Genomic DNA, 18,851 nt, shown 5'->3' with positions numbered 1-18,851 from the left:
AGGGTGGCATGAAGGTGCTCCCTTATCTGGACGACTGGCTGATACAGGGCTGGACAGTGCGAGCATTTCCCTCGCAAATGCGGGTAACTTTCAAGTGCGTGCTAGTGAATAAAAATGCCGCTCGCGCGGCGCGACTGCCTTAATGCTCCCTGTGCACTACGTTTAAAACGTACATTCGAAAGTCGCTGTGTCCTCCGCTGGCTCTGCCGTACTAGCAAGAGAGCGCGCCGCCGTGCATCGACTCAATCTAATAGTATTTGAGTGAAACATGAGCCGCTGCAATGTGATTGGCTGGCTACTGCCTGATCGGCGCAGCATATGTGTACACGCGCACCGCGCAGACTACAATTTACATACAAACATATGTAATATGGCGCTTTTCCACCGTACTGGTTCCACACGGAAACGGCATTTTTTTGTCCCCTGATACCTCCATGGGACTCTTTCGGGGCCGAGCGGTTCCGTTGTAACCGCTGTTTCGAAGCCTTTCGGCAGTGGTTCTGCAGCGCCGGTCGTCGGGGGACCAGAGGGGCCGTCGTCACCTGTCATCTGATTGACAGACAGCAACGCATTTCGCGCGAGAGAACCAAAGGCGCTGGCCGGTCTTCACCAAAGTCATAAAAATACGGTATATACAATCACTATAATAATCTTTTACAACAACGCTGAATTATATTTACAATTTAAAAGGTACTTGTGGATGGATTTGTAATTTTTGTGGTTTAAAAAAAAAAAAAAAATCGCGGTCGTGTGTCCCCATTAACTTGAATGAGAGCGCCAGCGGGAGAGTTCTCCATTCACAAATAGCTTCGTGACTAGCAAGCTGGTCGTGAATCTCAATATTTCATCCATGGTGGTCCATATTAAACTGTAAATATGGTTCAATGTTGGCGTGACTTGCCACTCGTGAAATGTTATGGCAGAGCCGCACGCATTGGGGAAGGCAAGCTTGGCTTGGAGAGACTGAGTTCAAATGATCCCGCCCACTTCCCGCCGTGCGCCTCCTGTAACGGAAAAGCAATGGATATCATATCGTGACATATCATGATATGCGCATCGTCCAGAGCTCAGGCACTGCGAGACACTGGTGTGCTTCTACATCATGTGTCAAGACTCGACCTTAAGGTCAACCTGTAGAAATCCTCTCTCTCTTCTTCAGTGTTCATAGGAATGTCGTCAGAAACCACCTCCATGACTGCTCGACCATGCCCACAGAGGGTAAATGATGTACTACGCCTCGTCTCTCCCTCTTCCGTGCCAATGAGATGCTGTCCTATGTCCTGTTTCTGCGTCTGCTGGGCAAATTAAGCTCCCTGACGACCCTTATGCCACTGAGCCTGCTGTCACTGCGACCATGGCTGAACAGTTTCCGACTCGAACCTCTACTGGACCGTCGAAGGCGTCTTCGTGTGTCCTGTCGGTTCATGGGTGCTCTTGCACCATGTTCTGTTCTATCAGCGGAGTTCCGCTTGGGGTGGACTGCTCAGGGTCAGTGGTGTACCATACGAGGCAGGGAGACATGTTCTGGTACGGTCGGACAACACCTCCACTGTGTATCACATCAATCATCAGGGAGGGACGAGGTCAGCCCAGTTGCTCCAAACCTCACAGCGGCTTCTCAGATGGGCCGTCCCCCACCTTGCCAGCCTGCGGGCTGTGTTTCTCCCAGGCATTGTCAACCAGTCAGCGGATTCCCTCTCCGAGGAGTCCACTCACTGTCCCCTCTGGTTTTCTCTGAGGGAACAGAGCAGCCCGCTAGGTGAGGATGCCCGGGCACACCCTTGGTCGAGGGGCCTTCTGTATGCTTTCCCCTTTTTGGCCAGCCCAGACTTGGTTCCCTCTTCTCCGCTGTCTATGCTCATCCGAACCGTGGCCTCTGCCTGGTCGGCTGGATCTGCTGTCCCAACAGCGGGGTCCGATTTTGGCATCCCGATCCCTGTCGGTTCAAGCTGTTTGTCTGGCCGCTGAGGGGCGAGACTCACTACGGACTGAGTGCTCACCGTCTGTTAAGAATACGATCCATAATGCCAGGACTCCGTCCACTCATTCGCTGTATGCTAACAGGTGGAAGTTGTTTACGGAGTGGTGTGCCAACGGCGGGATGCAGGGCTCGACACTGCGACCAATTCACACGCAAATGCGGGCAACTGTGTAAATCCCGTGCTGGTAAAAAATTAATCCAGTCGCACGGCGTGAGTGCATGTTTTAATGAGCTCATCTTCGAGCCGCGATCCGCATCAAAAAGTGCCACGGTTTTGGTTGTACATAGTCTGCGGAACGCTCCGTGGAGGCCAATTTCAAAATAATAGCCATTGATGCAATTGCCTTTTTATTTGTATTTTGAAATTGATTCACGTGACACGCAGCACCTGGAAGGAGTCACGGCTCAACGCAGCAAGCTTGACCCGTCCTCACGCGACAGTCAACTTCCAACATCAATACGCCACCTCGAAATTATATTTAATTACCAATTAAGGACAATAAGACAGTTGTATGCCACGGCACAAGTCTCTAACGGGAGCGTAAACAGCGAGCCGAACTGCAGTTGCATTCAAATACTGTTGGGACATTTCAAACTCAGAACAAAGTCAGTTACATTTATCAGTCTGGTGTGGTGTAAACATCCACAGAGGGGTTAAAATGCACTCCATTTGAGCCTGTTGCCAGGTGACCATTTTCAGCCATCTCAATAGATGTCAGCACAAATGGGTGTAGGGAATGCTAAAGAATACTTTTAATATAAAAGACAACAAAGCCTAGAAAGTGATTTTTTTTTCTCAATGTCAAGCAGGCCATGCAAGGCTTGTCTCAACCAGCTCACTGCTGCTCTGCATTACTTTATTTTGACACTTAACAATGGGGACGTGGGGTCATGTGGAGTCTATACGCTCACTTGCCTTTCATGCAGAGCATTTACAGAACCTCACACAATCTTTACCAACTCTATTCATTAATCCATTTCTTATTGGGACAGAGATAACAGGATTAGTGTTCCACGTGCCCAGAAGTCAGCAAAGAGAGAGGAGAGGACCCTTTCACCCTCTTTATTTTTGAAGACAATAGCTGTATGTGTGTGTGTGTCCATGACTTTGTGCTTGTGTCCTTGCCAGATGAGGCCAGTGCTTCTTGCAGCTAAGAAAAGCAGCACAAACACTCAAAACATCGCACCGCATACTACACACTCCATACTTTACATTCTACTGCGCTTATGTTCCTCCTTGTTTGTGTCCAATTCTCCACTTAACTAATGAAACAAAATATCAAATGCAGAACGTCAACGTGATATTGAAACTCAGCAAACATACGCATATGATTAAAATCTTAATTTATACAAACTTACAGTACATCATGTATTGGCAGCTTATCTGTTAGGTCTCTTTGGAACCGGAAGGTTCTGTTTCTGTACACCCTTCCCGTTGCCCACTTTCACTCTTACTGAGAAATCACTCGCATGCATGTAAGTAATGCAAACACATGAATAACTCCCGTGACGATCCAATGCATGGATTCAAACTCAAATGAACAATAGCAAAAAAAAAAAAACAAACAAACAAACAAAAAAAAAACAAACAAACAAAAAAACAGTAGTGATTCCGTGGTCATCGTGTGTTAGATTACAAAAAAAAAAGTAAAAAAAAAAAAAAAAAAATGAATGTGACGGCAAAGACAAACAAAAATTGTTGATAAAAAGGGAAGGTCAATTTTGACAATATTTTCGGATATATTAAGTAGTTAAAATGTGTTTCATAGATTTATTGTTGCATAAGGTGGCTTCATATTTCTTTTGGCTGGACGGTAGATTTATTTCATGTCTCAAATTTTATGTTTCTGAAATACTTCACACTGTGCACATATTGTTTGTGTTGGTGCTTTTTAAAGTTTAAATATTTATGTTCCAAATTAAATTATCAGCTTTTTCTTTTCCTGATACTTATTTTTAATAATAATAATTTAAGAAAAAAACAATTATAACTCTCAATAACGACTAATAAATACTTAAACTGTGATACGTTTTTCAGTAATATCACCCAGCCCTTTGTTGCGGTCTATTTAAATAATTGATTCAATATATGAAAATAGAGAAGACATTTTTGTTGTTGTTTTTTAACATGTTTGAAGATTCTGTAAAAATGTGTGGTGTTTTTAAGATTGTCTACAAGCAACAAATGTCACGATAAGTTTCATGTGGAATCGAAAATCATATCGTTGCCAGACTTAATCGAACCGTATTGAACCGTTCTGTTCTGTAAGATATCGTTTTTCAATCAAATCGCAACCTGTGTATCGAGATACATATCGAATCGGCCTCATGTCAGAGATTCCCACCCCTACTGTACACCTGACGCCATGGAATCCTATTGAACCCATCAAATGGGCTTTAATGTTTGCCTTGTGCAGCATTGCTTAGCTACACTGTGTTGTGTTGGGCTGGCTGTGATGATTAAACCGATTATTCACCTGCTGGCTAGAATGAGTCAACAGCTCAAGCTAAGAATTCAGGGTGTAGTATCAGGGATTGGGCATTTGTATTATGCCTCAAGCTAGCAATGCAGATTCTCAATACTTGGTAAAGTTAGTTAATTCTCGCCCTAACTAATATGAATTCTATGTGTCAAAACTGCATCGCTTATCTGTGCAATCTATTTTGATGTTGCTTTCGTGTTGATTTGTTTTTTTTCCAATTGGATTTGTTGTCCATGTTGGTTTGCAGCTAAATTAACTGATTGAAGAACTTTGAGTTACAAACAAACCACTGAGGAATGTATGCATGGATTTTTTTTTTTCACTCACTCACCCACAGAAGCTTACATGTGTGAATGAGTGAGTAAAAAAATAAATAAAAAATCCGTGCGTGCTTTCAAATTGCCGTGGGAGTGACATCACGAAGCCGACACGTTCGCCCACCCCGTTTGCGACACACCACCCCCCTGCTCTGCGATTGGCTGGAGGGGTGTAAACACTGTCTCTCCACAGAAACGTCCCGCCGTTTACAATACAAACACAAAATGGCAAAATACAGGCTGGGGGGGTGCGGGTTTAGGACAAACTCACCACCAGAAATGAAGGCAAGCCCTGATATGGAAGTTGAGAAGTAGTTTGATTGTTTAAATCCTGTATTTAAAAAGTGCCTTTTCCAGAGTGAAACTGGCAGACAGTGCCTTTAACTCACAACATGAAAGTAAGGTTGTAGTAGAATGGATAGATTTCAAAATCTTCACATGTCTGCTAGGCCTGGAATGAACAAGTTGTCAGTCTTTTTCTTGGGGTCTACTTATTTGTGCTAATGTACTTTAATACATTTAATTTAAAAAATACTTTTTTTTTGTGGGTGCCAATTAACAAATCTTGTTTGCAATCAATTGCCCACATTTGTGGAAGTATTTTTTTTAGTGTAGTATCCCATAGAAAATCTTAATTCGGAAAGGAAACTAAAGGTGTTCTTACAAACCAGTTGCATTATAGTCATTTATGCTGAGCACTGTATATCAGAGAAATGAAAATATTTGTGTACTTATAGTTGGGTCTGCCAGTGTGGAATTAGACAAGCAAGTAAATCTATAGGGGTGTGAATTGCCTCGTATATGGTGATTTGATCCATATCGCGATTCATAGGTCATGACTCAATTTGATAACGATTAATCCCAATACGAATCTGTAAGTCGATTATTGCGATTTTTTTAACTCTAATTTAGAAATAAACTTGTACATGTACACTGTAAGATTTGTATGATAATGTATTTAACTGAAACTGAAACAACACTGTATTTAACAGCTTGCAATCTGTTTCACGTTTAAACAGCATTACAATTTCTTCCATGCTTAAAGTGTGAACCCTAACCCTCAGTAAGACTTTTTGTTGAATATTTCCATCAAAAATTGATGTTTAAATATCGATTCAGCAGCATATTGAATCTATTCAAGAATTGCGTGCTGTAATATATCGATAGATTGCCGAATTGATTTTTCTTAACACCCCTAAAATGTATTGTTATACAGGTGTGCCTATTTTTGAAAATGTATCTATTAATGAGCCGTTCTGAGCTGCTGCCCAGCTATTATGAAACAGTGAGGATTATTAAAATAACCACACCCACCCACACAGGTTTCCTCAGCCATTGACTTGGTTGCTAGGCTGGACGTATTGTAGATCAAAAGAAAGGACCACTTTGAAATGCTGGCCCAAACACGATCATGTCATTTATTTTATTTTTTTATATTTTAAAGCCATATTGGCCTGCCCTATATTCTAGCTGCTGCTATACTGATCTTATATGTGCTTTGTATAAATAAACGCATCTAGTACAGTTTTTTCCACAGCACCCATCAGGCTCTCATCTATCTTTCTTGTTCAAAGGATGAAATGAGGGACATGTTGTAGTGCAGCATCTTTTTACTGAGATCTGATGAAAAGAACTCGTTTTAAGTGCTGAGTGCTGTACTTTTCTTTATACCTGAGAAGAGAGGGCGGCATTGTCTGCACACATAAATGTATGTTTTATTGTCATGCCAAAGACAAGCAGGCCTTGGCTGTGCCAAGTGGTACCAAGCCAGTTGGCTGTCACTCACACTTTTGTCTTGTGTTGTGTTCTGTATTCAGCCTACAGCACACATTGTTGTGAAGAGGCTTTCACTTGCTTCCTCCATGCTTTTGTGTATAGGTTTTACGGTACTGACATTGATATTGGGAGAGATCTAGAAATGTGAGTTTCAATAAATAGATGCTGTTCTCTCACATGTAGTTTTGCATGAGACCAAAATATTTTTTTAAAGAGTTGTTTGGTGTAGGGCATAAGCAATTGATTAGGTTTGCTTACTGATGCATTTTTTTAAAGGCTGCCAGTTTAACGCATTAATCTAGATTAATTAATTCCGTGCAAAATTAATGTGGTAAAAAAATAACAAAATTGATTTGCGAGTGGTAAATCAATGTGCAATTTGTCCCATTGAGGTACCATAGGCTACAGAGGTGCGCCACTATTGACAACAGCAGACATGGACGTGAGTGCAGCACAGCCAGGAGAGCGAGGCAAACTTATTTGGATATAGATCTCCCAGAGCCGTTATTTGGATGGTTATATTCTTTTCAGTGTACATTTTTCATGTTTCACGCGGGGTTGCGCCGCGGGGATTCCGCAGTTGCCACCACTGCCTCAACTGCCATTCAGCACGGAGGCTACAAGGCGCGATTACTGCTAGTTGAAAACTTTACAAGCTAGATCACCGTGGCGGGGATGAAACATTGATACTGTCTCAATCTCCAGAACGCAATATTGTTAAAGTTAATGTTCTAACTTTTAAAAACACATTTTTCCACTTGCAGTTGACTGAAGACGCCACTACCTGTTCTGAGGAAATGGGTAACGACCAATCACGGCTCACCTGTTTTCTGGGTTTGGTCAGCAAACTGAGCCATGATTGGTCATTACCTATTTCCTCAGCACCGGCCGTGGCCGTTTTCGACGCATCATTTTTGGATGAGTGTTGAGAGTCTACCCCTAACTATATATAAAGACCTGTGAAGAATTCAGGTTAAGAAAAGCCTCTGGGAACACATTCATTGTGTTTGTATCTTGGGGATTTATTACTGAAGACAACAGCATGGAAGCTGCTCTTTTCCTCATTTTCTTATAAGTCAGACTTGGAGTGGCTAATCCTTTGATGTTTGGTTGAAGTGAGCATAAGTAGAGATGTCAAATGCTGGTGCGGATTGAGAGGTGTTTTTGGAAAGTAATAGCAACATATGTAGAATGTGTTTGAATGGACACATTTTGTCTGATCCCTCCACTGACTCCCACCAAGACATGGGGGTAACTATACTGGAATTCTGAAGGGGAGGATTTTACTTAGTTATTTACCGATTTCTCCTAAATAAATGGATGAAATTGAGAATGAATGCTGATATAATTATTTCCTGATTAAAAAAAAACAATGAGTGTTTGAGTGAAAATGTGGCCATCCTATCCTGAATGATCCCCTTTAACAACCCAAGACCTACAAAAAACTCTTGGAGCCATACCCTAAACCCTCAATAGGGGTGGGAATCTCTGACATGAGGCCGATTCGATATGTATCTCGATACACAAGTTGCGATTCGATTGAAAAACGATTATCTTTCAGAACAGAACGGTTCGATACAGTTCGATTAAGTTTGGGAACGATACAATTTTCGATTCGATACGATTAATTTCAATATTCAAAACTTATAGTGACATTTGTTGCTTGTAAACATTAATCTTAAAACACCACAAATTTTTACAGTATCTACAAATGTGTAAAAAAAAGAACAACAACAATGTCTTCTATATTTTTATATATTGAATCAATTATTTAAATGGACCGGAACAAAGGGCTGGGCGATATGACTGAAAAATGTATCAGTTTAAATATTTATTAGTTGATATTGACAGTTATAATAGTTTTTTGTTTTTTAATTCAAAATCAGGATCAGGAAAACAAAAGGCTGATAATTCAATTTGAAATATAAATATTTAACCTTTAAAAAGACACCAACACAATTAAACAGAATATGTCCACATTGTGAAGTATTTCAGAAACATAAATTTAAGACATGACATAAACCTACCGTCCAGCCAAAAGAAATATGAAGCCACCTTATGGAGCAATAAATCTATCAAACACATTTTAACTACTTAATATATCCAAAAATATTTCCAAAAGTGCATTTCCCTTTTTATTAACAATTTTTGTTTTAAACAATTTTTGTTTTTCTTTGCCATAACATTCATTTTTGGTTAATGTATGACATCTTTTTTGTTTTTTTAATCTGAGACTCGATGATGACCACGGAATCACTACTGTATATGTTTTGTTTTTTTGGGCTGTCGTTCATTTTGCGTTTGATGACGTAATCACGGGCACGTCTCAGTTCTCCTATCTATTGCTCATGCTAGTTCTATACATTGACAGGGAGCCACAAACTGAGAAATGAGATACTTGCAGTGTGCTTTTAGCATAGCTGGTGTGTTGGCTGTGGGACATACCTGTGTCGTTTGAATCCATGCATTGGATCGTCACGGGAGTTATTCTTTTTGGCTCGCGCGCAGTACCAACGCCGGCCCGGGACATACAAGTGCACCGAGAGGACTCGATAGCAATGGATTAGCTTCTGCTAACTGTTGCATGTTGTCACTCGTTGTGCGCGCGCGCGCCGTGTCGCGAGCACGGCGTTGACGGTAGGCTCCTCCCCAAGGTGCGTAACGTCTTTGCATTATGTTTACAACATCCGGGGAATGAAGCGTCTCTGAGCGCTACTTTGCTAGCTCTCTGTAAACAGGGAAGTAGCTTGAATAGTGATGCTACTGAAATGTAAACAAAACAAGTAGAGCACGGTGCAGAACTCTTGCTATTGTTATGAAAACCATAAAGCCTCACTCGCAACCGATTCACAGCAACGCGATATCCGGTCCACAGCTTTACAAGCAATGTATCTAAGGATTCCCGGCGGATTTTGTATCGGTTGACAAGTCTGCTACCGATACAGCCGTTTAGCTCCCCTTGACGATCGATGGTTCGGTCGAATCGTTTTTTTGTCCCACCCCTAACCCTCAAGTCTGCCATTTTCATATTCTTCTCAAATTTTGTCTCATTTTCCACCTTTTAAAGAGGTCATATTTTATTAAACTCCTCCTATAGATTGAAACTGATGTACTAAGTTGTTGTTGAAGGCCTAAAAATACCAGCAGTTCTATTTTTTTATTTTATTTATTTTTTATTTTTTATTTTTTTATTTATTTATTTAAATGAATGTGATTCAAAGACATAGTAAGTTGCAAATTCTCAAAAAGAATAGAAACCGATTTGATTGACATAATTCGGTGTCTGAAAGAGAAACCGAACATTTTGGATGTTCTGTATACAGAACCTGTCGACTCTGAATGTATAATACACAGACAAGGGGGAAGTGCATGATTTAAGAAATGGAGAGAAATAATGTTCTGCAGAACAATATCTATTCTATACCCCATTGCATGTTGTCAAGGTCTCTCACTCACCACGGTTCTGTATTATGAGGTGACAGAGAAACTCAATGAATGTCAAGCATTTGGAAATATTGTCTTTTGTCAACTCAAGGCTCCTAAAGGGCATTGTGTAGCATCGTTTACCAGCTTCTCCGCCTTTGTTCCTTGTGTGTGCGTGCGTGTGTGTGCGCAGTGCATGATTGTGTGAGAGTTGACATTATCAGAACATTGTGTCTTTCCATAGATACATTTGCCTGTGTGTGGTTGAGCACTTGCAGAAATGACTGGATCCCTAGAATAGTCTCTGTCCATTGTACTGCTACCGATTGTGAGTGACAGTTGACTCCAATGGACGGTTGCTTTCTTGTGTTGTGTTGTGACAACAGGATGCTTTGTAGAGTTTTAAACAGCATGGAATTGCTGCCTGAAAGACTTTGCTTCAGATACCTCGTATAGTGCTTCTACATGTAACGTCATGCTATTGGCTGAGCGTATTCAACACTGTACTATCTGTATTTGGTTAAAACGCCCAATCAGGAAACAAAGAATGTGATTGTATACATTTGACAAGCACATTGACACATTCTCCAGCTCCTTCATTTTATATAAGGACAGATAGCTGCATGTGTACAGTATGTAACCCAGGCTAAGATGAATTTTAAGCATGCATTTCTACGCTGAAGGACAGAATAATCTAAAAGTTTCCGGGTTTGTTTTAAAGCAACACGGGTTATTTAAAGAGATGACAAACACGGAGATTATCCTTTAGAGGATTGTCAAGGTGTGTTGTTAAATACTGGTGTGTAGCCATACATTCTTATCCCCAATATGGGATAAGCATTAGAAAGTAATTACTGTACGTAGAAAAATAGGGTTGGACAATATTTTTTTCAAGACGTTTTTTCAACTTTAATGAAAAAGACAACACTAATGACAATGACATTATTCAACATTTTGTCTATTGGATTTTGTCCCTTTTCTGGTATTTGCTTTATTTATCCATACACTGGCTTTTTTGTCCAGCATGAAAAGGTGCAGTGAATACGACGGCTTATTAGGGCCACGTATAAACATGTTTTTTTAGAAGGCGGGGGCAATATTCCGAGAAACAAAAATTGTAAATTTGCAACTTTCTAAAGTGGCAAATTTGCAACTTTCTAAAGCGACAAATTTGCGAGAAAAAAACTTGCTTACGCTAGCCAAGGAGTTGCCATGAAGCATTGCACATTCCCACATTCATTTCACTCTTGATACATCTGAACATGAAAGTATTCTCATGCCATTACAAGTTTAGAAGTAAATATTAGCACTAACAGAGAATATCTAAAATCTTATTATTTACATGTATTTAATCAAATAAAATTGGTCCGTTTTCTCTTTTCCATTAGTTATTTATTATTATTATTATTTTCATTATTACACCCTCCAAGTATTCTAATCTATTTGCAGTCCATATTCTTTCAGTGGCTGCTGTCCCCAGGTTTCCTCCACTTGGCCTTCTGGCTGCCGCCTGGCTGCCAGTTGCCTTTCTCCCATTGAGGTCCAACAATGGCAGGCAAGACTTCATCCTTGACGGCTGACGCCTCCAACCTGAGTTTTAGTGGGGGTGTTGCGGTAGGCGGTGTTTGGGGCGCAAGATGTGAAAGGCTTCTCTTGACTGTGGGGGCAGCAAATGGCATAATAAAGCCAAGAAAAAGCAGGTCACGCCCAGATTAAACCTCAATGTATGGCTTTTGCATGACTGTCTGCCATGTCAGCAAGCTGGTCTTGTGTGCCCTAAAGCAGGAGAGCAGCAAGAAAGAAGACTGGAAATTTAAGATGGTGGACTAATAACATGGACGTGTGTGTTACTACAGTAGTAGAGCTGCATTGTCTTGAGCTGCTTTCAGCTTAACACATCTTCAGGGTACATGAATTGGAAGGGGGTCCTCTTAATCTGGCAAGTGTGGCGTCATAATGCATTCAAGCCGATTTGGTGATGCATGTTTCCTTTGTGCATGTTTGAACACTGACGGTCTGTGTAATATGCACACACACACACACTCAAATCCCCCTCTGTTTTGGGCCCCATCCCCATATGGTGGCTAGGCTTGATGAGAGCTTGATGAAGTCAACCAGAAGCCCCCCCCCCCATTTGGGAGTGTGTGTGTGAGAGAGGGCATGTGTGGATTTTCAGGTTATATATTGGCTTGCAAGCTGTTTTCATTATATCTCATTAATGATTCATTTCAAGCATGATTGTGCAAGGCTAGTCGCCATGATCAGCTCTGTAGAGGTGGAGTCTAATCAAGAGGGTTGGGAAGGTTCCTTAACCCTCAGACATGCAAATGGTCCAACCACACCATAAATGTCATGACATTTTCCCTAGACAAATAAACCCTTAACCTCCACATCGAACTTCATGCTTGCGTTACGGCAACCACCAGAGAAGATTTTCCTGGTTTCACTTAATGATTGAGAGCAGTTGAGTGTCACAAAAACATCAGGTATGATTTCATGTGTATTGGGAACACAACACTTTAGCATTACACTAGGTAACTTGAGACCGAACACAAAATGTCGCTTAGCGCCATATCTTGTGCTTTTGTTTGTGAGGGTGACTACACAGGTGTTGCTTCGAGCGCGGAAGAGGAGGGGCTCCTCCTTATCCTCAGACAGAACAAAAAAAAAAAAAGTTTGATCATCGCTATTCTAGTGACCGGCGGTTGTTTTGGCTGCTAAATGCTATCTTGGTTGAAAGTTCACCAGCTTTAAACAATTCACAATCCACACTTATCAGACATGCCAACTTCCTTGCTCCCCATTCCCTGTGTCTGCTCCTTTTTGACTTGGTCCGAGCCAGCATTAGAAGCTGGCTGTGTTATTTACCTCAGTGTCCCACAAACCACAATTATATTGTCCCACATAATGTTTTTATTTCATCATGCAGTGTGTCTGTTTTTTAAAGAAAACTTTGTGCTGCGCTTGCGTTTGACATAGCAAGTACATTCTCAACGCCAATTCACCAACATTTCACATCAGCAAACCATGGTAAAATGGGTTAAGGAGCAAAATGTTCACATCATCCGACACACAAATGCGCGTGACCGTGCAAACTGCATGGACTATAAAGGGAAACACGCTGCCCATCTTGCATTCAGTCTGATAGCAGCATTAGTCAGGCCACAACAATGAGTTTTACATTTTTCTGAACATTTCATATGTGATGCGCATTGCAGAGTGCAGACAATAGTTCAGCGATTCAGTATTTTGATCTTAATCTGTTTATAATGTTGTTGCTGCTATGTACCAGGTTTTTCTTTGTTTTTGGAGTACATAGGTGATATGGTTACCATGCAGTGAGAAGTAGTGGGGCTATTATAAGATTAAGTGATTCGCTGGGTCCTACTAACGTTGCTCTGTAAGATGATCCGTGGCTGTGATTGGTCAAAACAAACGTGCACAATGCCGCATCGTCCAATCAGCTCAAATTATTGTACAGAATGTCCCGCCTTTCCGTGGAGCAGTCCCAGATTGATATTGTGGAGAACTCCCTTGAGTGAAGCGCAATATCAATCTGGCTATTGCCTAGGGGTGGGACAAAAAACCGATTCGACCGAACCATCGGTCGTTAAGGGGAGCTAAACGGCCGTATCGGTAGCAGACTTGTCAACCGATACAAAATCCGCCGGGAATCCTTAGATACATTGCTTGTAAAGCTGTGGACCGGATATCGCGTTGCTGTGAATCGGTTGCGAGTGAGGCTTTATGGTTTTCATAACAATAGCAAGAGTTCTGCACCGTGCTCTACTTGTTTTGTTTACATTTCAGTAGCATCGCTATTCAAGCTACTTCCGTGTTTACAGAGAGCTAGCAAAGTAGCGCTCAGAGACGCTTCATTCCCCGGATGTTGTAAACATAATGCAAAGACGTTACGCACCTTTTTGGGGGGGGAGGGGTATGGCGTTAGATTTGTGCCACAATTCCGTGCGTAACAAAATGTGTTTCGTACGTACAAAATGTGTTTCGTGCGTAACAAAATGTGTTTCGTACGTACCAAAAATGTGTTTCGTACGTACAAAATGTGTTTCGTGCGTACAAAACAGTCCTCGCGCACGCTTGCTACGTCTCTCCTCAACACGTACGAAACTTTGATTTACGCTTGCGATGCAAGGGTCGAGGCGTAATATTTGTGCCACAATTCTTAACCAATCAGGAGTCGGACAGGAGAGCAAATCCTGATTGGCTGTTTAATATCCAATCAGGCAGAACTTTGACAACGTGTCGTCAAGCCGCGTTGCATCATGGGCGCTTCTTCGATTTTTTTTTTTTGTTTTGTTTTGTTTTGTTTTGTTTACTAGCACTCGGTGCTTTCCTGTTTGTATTTTATCTGCATTTCTGCTGACTTTTATTTACTTAAAGGTTTTGTTATATTACGGGGTGAAGCAGCTCCCAACTGCTTTCCTGCTTAGCGGAAGACAATTTTTAGCCCTCATGGGACCGTTGGATGACCGTTGGGGGGGACGCTAACTTCCGAATCGAAGACTACTTTCAACATTTTCATAACGGTAAGTAGCATAAAAGTAGCATCTTTTAACTTGGCCACTATCACACACAGGCTTCCAAGACAATCAAAATTGTATGTAATAGTTACATACACGACATTGGCAATTGATGTGCATAGTTATGATGAAGAAAAAAAAAATCGCCACCCCCTTTCTTTATTTTCTTATGCATTTTTAGTGCCTAGTGCCACCAAATGTATATCGTGTAACTAACAGACAGAAAAAAACATGGAATGTCCAAAAGCACTGTTAACACAATGCCATACTTACTGATTTTTAAGTACGTTAGTGATATTGATTAGAAAATCGTGGAAAATTACGAGATATCAGCTCTTGAATTCAATTCACGAGTTAATTTTGTTGTCATTACCTGTATACTTGTGCACATAAATGCCATCTCAAACAAATCACTAAAGCAGCCTTTTACCACCTAAAAGACTTCGACAGAAGGGTTGCATGCTCCATACCAGAAGAACCTGACTCATGCTTTTATTTCCAGTAGACTTGATTATTGCAAAGGTCTTCTGACTGTTCTCCCTCAAAAGAGCATCACATTATAGCTGCAGAGGTTATGAAGTGGTTACCCTTAGTTGTACTAGACATTTAACATGAGCAAGAAACTGTAGAAACATGGATGGTCACATTGTTTTCCCATAACTACATGAAGATGGATGGATATGATTGTTTCACGTTTTACAATTAATAACCTTGAGCTTTTGTTTCCAATTTACCAGGTAAACCAATCCAGATTGCGCATCGTTTCTATATCCGGGTCACAGTCATCAATACGATGTCTAAGGATAGAGAGTACAGCTGAGATGGATGGGACGGCGATGGATGGCTCCACAATAGCAGTCTACCATGCCTACTGTGTGTAAAACTTGAAATAAAAACTGCAAAGATGCACTGTAACTGAGGACGATTCATTTGATTTAAAAACAAAATGTACAGTTTGCTGTTTGTTGATCGATAATGCATCATTAAGTGTCAATTACAAATACAATGTGTAATACATTTTCATCTGTGGAACCTCTTGGGTCTTGCATTCTCAATACATCATCGTGAGTACAGTACTCTGAGGTCTTCTTGGTCAATGATGAGGCAAATGTGCAGTGTGTGCACTTCCGCACTTTAATCTTGAAACCATAAATGTGTCATGTACTGCATTGGCACTGTACCTGCAATAGTATTTTGGTTATTCTTTACAGGTTGTTTACAGTGTGTGTGACACTTTTTATTTTTCTAATTGTCAATGATACTGTTTGCAAGACACATTTAAATAAGTTCAGTAAAAGTGTCGACAACTTACAGGAGAAAAAATATTTTAAAAATGTTTGATTTGGTATGCTGCAAAACAGGCCATTACAACTATTCGGACTTCAAATTATGATAGTCCAATGTTAATGTTGTCATTCTTCAGGAGCTCTTGATTTCTCTGCTGTCAAGCTCAAGCTTCACGTTCTGACTCTTCCTACAGACATTTTAATGACTAAGTCAAATTGGTCTCATCAGCTGGCTCAAAAACGTCAGGAATTAGGGCTGCACAAAATTGGAAAATCATGCAATACGCGATTTTGCTGAATATAGCAATAGATATTGCAATATTTAATATGGATCTAAAGGAATGACGGATGATGATTTTATTATCTAATGAACAAATTATATTTCTCATGCAGTAAAATGTATTCAGAGTTATTTAATTGTAATGACTTCAATAATGTTCAACTAGTGGATGGTGGTGCACATTTTAGCAAGTGGCTGACTGGTCAAATTCAGATAAAAGCATAAAATTCCATATGAAACTTATTGCATGTCTGGTATATGCATATTGCATGGGCCAATAGCGCGATATCAATATTTTTTCCACTCCACTTCTTCATCTTCTGCTTCTCGTGGTGTTTTTGACACTTCTGTTGTGGTGTCATCAGGTGCATTCTGGGTCCTTTGTCATCTTTGTTGCCTGGTAATAAAAACAAAACCCAAGGTTAGCGCTCAGATTTTTAATTGTCTATCTGTTGTTATGGAAAAATGACAAGATCAACCATGTTTCTCACATTAGTAAAACAATTATTTTGGGCAAACATGTTTATTTCAACAGCTGCTAATAATGGTGTATGGTTGTCTTGTAACCAAAATGAATTCAATTCTTACGTCAATAACTATGGCATTGGACTGCCAAACACAGTGCTCTTAGGTATTCAATGTTTTCTATTATTCACGATATACCTTTAGTGGTACCAAGCACTAATTACTAAAGAAAAATGGATGGTCTAACATTTTCTTTTCTACTTCTTATACAACGCCACTCATGATGGCATGCATTGTTTAAGATTGTAATGATAGTAGCACGATCAAAAGAGGACAAAACTATAGGATTTACTGACTTAAATACAGTACAGTATTTTGTAACTTACCATAATGAAAACGTAAGTAGCAGGTTAGCCTATTCTCTTTTTTCTTCTATTTTATGCCGTCATCCAACATCACCATGAGCGCTAAAACTTGTTTTCCCTCCTTCTTCCGCTCAGCAGGAAAGCAGTTAGGAGCTGATTCATCCCGTAACATAACAAAACTTCTATTAAGTAAATAAAAATCAGCAGAAATACAGACAAAAATTCAAACAGGAAAGGACCGAGTGCTTGTTAAAAAAAAACAAAAACAAAAAAAAAAACGAAGAAGCGCCCATGATGCAACGCGGCATGACGACACGTTGTCAAAGTTCTGCCTGATTGGATATTAAACAGCCAATCAGGATTTGCTTTCCTGTCCGACTCCTGATTGGTTAAGAATTGTGGCACAAATATCACGCCTCGACCCTTGCATCGCAAGCGTAAATCAAAGTTTCGTACGTGTTGAGGAGAGACGTAGCAAGCGTGCGCGAGGACTGTTTTGTACGCACGAAACACATTTTGTACATACGAAACACATTTTTGGTACGTACGAAACACATTTTGTACGTACGAAACACATTTTTGGTACGTACGAAACACATTTTGTACGTACGAAACACATTTTTTTACGCACGGAATTGTGGCACAAATCTAACGCCATAGAGGGGGGGCCGCCTACCGTCAACGCCGTGCTCGCGACACGGCATGCGCGCAGTCGCGCACAACGAGTGACAACATGCAAATGGGGACAGTTAGCAGAAGCCGGTGCCTCACATCTCGGCATTTCCCATGGCTATCGAGTCCTCTCGGTGCACTTGTATGTCCCGGGCCGGCGTTGGTACTGCGCGCGAGCCAAAAAGAATAACTCCCGTGACGATCCAATGCATGGATTCAAACCACACAGGTATGTCCCACAGCCAACACACCAGCTATGCTAAAAGCACACTGCAAGTATCTCATTTCTCAGTTTGTGGCTCCCTGTCAATGTACACAACGAGCATGAGCAGCAGGGAACTGAGACGTGCCCGCAATTACGTCATCAAACTCAAAATGAACGACAGCCCAAAAAACAAAACAAACAGTAGTGATTCCGTGGTCATCATCGTGTCTCAGATTAAAAAAACAAAAAAGATGTCATACATTAACCAAAAATGAATGTGATGGCAAAGAAAAACAAAAATTGTTGATAAAAAGGTTAGGGCACTTTTGGAAATATTTTTGGATATATTAATTTGTTAAAATGTGTTTGATTGATTTATTGTTCCATAAGGTGGCTTCATATTTCTTTTGGCTGGACGGTAGGTTTATTTCATGTCTTAAATTTATGTTTCTGAAATACTTCACAATGTGGACATATTCTGTTTAATTGTGTTGGTGTCTTTTTAAAGGTTAAATATTTATATTTCAAATTGAATTATCAGCCTTTTGTTTCCTGATCCTGATTTTGAATTAAAAAAAATAAACAAAAAACAATTATAACGGTCAATAACAACTAATAAATATTTAAACTGATACATTTTTCAGTCATATCGCCCAGCCCTTTGTTCCGGTCCATTTAAATAATTGATTCAATATATAAAAATATAGAAGACATTGTTGTTGTTCTTTTTTAACACATTTGTAGATACTGTAAAAATTTGTGGTGTTTTAAGATGAATGTTTACAAGCAACAAATATCACTATAAGTTTTGAATATTGAAATTAATCGTATCGAATCGAAAATTGTATCGTTCCCAAACTTAATCGAACCGTATCGAACCGTTCTGTTCTGAAAGATAATCGTTTTTCAATCGAATCGCAACTTGTGTATCGAGATACATATCGAATCGGCCTCATGTCAGAGATTCCCACCCCTACTATTGCCAGGTTAGGTAGGGTCCTGTGTCGGCTTTAAGGTAATTTAAGACTGTGTCCAACCTCTTAACAGAAAACAACCA

The 18,851-nt window shown here is 40.5% G+C and overlaps 1 protein-coding gene and 2 long non-coding RNA genes across 4 annotated transcripts in view; 2 read left to right on the top strand and 1 right to left on the bottom strand.

Annotated features, from left to right (window-relative positions):
• The window catches only part of zswim5 (zinc finger, SWIM-type containing 5), a 100,182-nt gene that overhangs the window by 38,704 nt on the left and 42,627 nt on the right, over window positions 1-18,851 (top strand). The gene's annotated exons all lie outside the window — the stretch shown is intronic.
• Window positions 14,407-15,436, top strand: LOC144030688 (uncharacterized). The gene is made up of 2 exons (XR_013287332.1): window positions 14,407-14,527; window positions 15,259-15,436. It is a non-coding gene; the product is annotated as an uncharacterized LOC144030688 (long non-coding RNA).
• On the bottom strand, window positions 16,150-17,171 carry LOC144030659 (uncharacterized). The gene is made up of 2 exons (XR_013287318.1): window positions 16,939-17,171; window positions 16,150-16,484 (listed from the first exon to the last, which is right to left on the bottom strand). It is a non-coding gene; the product is annotated as an uncharacterized LOC144030659 (long non-coding RNA).

This window comes from Festucalex cinctus, chromosome 1, assembly GCF_051991245.1.
Source record: "Festucalex cinctus isolate MCC-2025b chromosome 1, RoL_Fcin_1.0, whole genome shotgun sequence".
NCBI lineage: Eukaryota > Metazoa > Chordata > Actinopteri > Syngnathiformes > Syngnathidae > Festucalex > Festucalex cinctus.
Note: the sequence above shows the minus strand (reverse complement) of the source record. Positions and strands in the feature narration are given on the sequence as shown.